At 31.5% G+C, this 2119-nt stretch overlaps 1 protein-coding gene across 3 annotated transcripts in view; it reads right to left on the reverse strand.

Annotated features, from left to right (window-relative positions):
• Positions 1-2119, reverse strand: part of LOC111087739 (organic solute transporter subunit alpha-like) — a 48493-nt gene that overhangs the window by 30084 nt on the left and 16290 nt on the right. The gene's annotated exons all lie outside the window — the stretch shown is intronic.

Consider the following 2119-nt stretch of genomic DNA (forward strand, 5'->3'; position numbering starts at 1 on the left):
GCTTCAGCAGATATTTCCTTTGCAACATCACAACCAACAATTGGTCCAGTTATCAACGCTATTTTCAAGTTTTGAACAACTTGACTTTCAAGATCTACATATCTACATGTGCCAATGTTTCTGTTTATCAACGTTATATTTTAAGATCTGTGCAAGAACTCAGCTAACACATGTTTCCGCATATAAAAGCTATATTCAACATTAGCTTCTATTAACCAGGCTAAAGTTAACATGTCTTGCAGTGCACTACCTGCTTTACATCAGCTTCTGTTAACAAGGCTAAAGTTCAACACGTATCTTGCAGTGCACAATCTACTGTACATTAGCTTTTATTAACCAGGCTAAAGTTCAGCACATATCTTACAATATACAACCTACTTTATATTAGCTTCTATTAACCAGGCTAAAGTTCAGTACATATCTTACGATATACAATCTACTTTACGATAGCTTCTATTAACCAGGCTAAAGTTCAGCACATATCTTGTAGTGCACAACCTACTTTATGTTAGCTTCTATTAACCAGGTTACAGTTCAAAAGTCAGTACTTCAGTGTGTCAACTTTCATCATATGGAGTAATGATCCTGCAGCATGTTTCTTGCTTCAATTATACACATTGTATACGACTAAGTGATACCAGTAATGAAGAACGGTAGAGGTAGTAAGATGGAATGGTTCTGTTCTAGCTAATTTAAATTTGTCTACTGACAATAGTTAACTCTTTCAGCATGGGCTTGGTCCCTGGGACCAACCTTGTAATCATTTTGTGCTTGTTATAGTTTTCACGCTATAACATTTAAATTAGTAAGCATATGTTCATGAAGTTTGGCCGATTATCAGTATACATTACAATGCTTTCATACATAAAACATCAATTTTTTTTATTAAGTCTTAAGGTTTGTTAAACAACGTTTTTCTCATGCCTTTTTTTTTCTTTTCACACGTTGCCTATCCACCATGCAAAGTAATTTTCATTTTAAGATTAAAACTACTTTTATGCATCAGAAAAATTTCAAATTTCACATGAAAAATCTTTATAATGTCCAGATAGTTATCAAACGTTTCTTAAGAAAAAACTATATTTTATCTGTTATTTTCACTAACGAATCTCTGTACGGGTTTGGTAGATTTGACTGATCTTGTAACCATCATAAAAAATTAGGAAATAAATATAAATTCTGCCTCTTTCATTCTAGAATGACAACAAATTACAACACAAATACGTAAATGTTTGGACTAAATACCCTAAATCTCATAACATTATACATTTATATATCTTTGTTATTTTTATTATATTGACCTTTCAGCCATGCCTGGCTAACAATACAGAAGTTACAATGATGCGGCATACATGCTCTCATGTTACTGTATCCAATAATATAAAACTGACCTTTAGTCTTTACAAAATACCATCTTGGTTGTGTTTTAGTAGACTAGTATTTTGTTAAGTACAGTCACATTTTAATTATACTACATTATATATGTATATAGATTATTATCATTTAGAAATAAGTTCTTAAACTCATTTTTCGTAAAACATAGAACAGTAAATAAAGAAGTAAAGCAAACAATTATCTCTTCTAGTTATGACCTTTGTACTAGATTGCTAAGCCTTTTACAATTTAGCACATGGAGGATATGAAGTGAAATAACTTTTTTAGGTTTTATAAATACAGTTGAATAACCAAAAAATCATAAATTACTATACTGATACCACAGAATTCCACTATAATTTATCAAGCTTAGTAACCTCCTTGAAACCTTGGTTTGAAAGAACAAGATGGTGTCCTAACATTTTAAAATGGCTGAGAAAGCCACCAGGGGGCCAGTTTGAGCTTCCGATTTGTTATTTTCGTCATATATTGCAGTAAGTGTATATAAGAAACCGTTTCCAAAAATGAAAAGAGGTGAGCGAGGCCACTGTGCTTGCTTTAGTACATGAGCGATATCTCAGCAAATAGAAAAGATATGAGGTTCTTATTTTATATTCTAGCTTGTCAATATCAGTAATTTGACATCACAAACATTCAATTTGAACCAGTGCTTCATTCTACATACCACATGACACAAAAAATCAATGTTTAACTGTGTTTTTTAAATATTTACTTTTAAATTAAG

Source organism: Limulus polyphemus, unplaced genomic scaffold, assembly GCF_000517525.1.
Source record: "Limulus polyphemus unplaced genomic scaffold, Limulus_polyphemus-2.1.2 Scaffold2564, whole genome shotgun sequence".
In the NCBI taxonomy this organism is placed as follows: domain Eukaryota; kingdom Metazoa; phylum Arthropoda; class Merostomata; order Xiphosura; family Limulidae; genus Limulus; species Limulus polyphemus.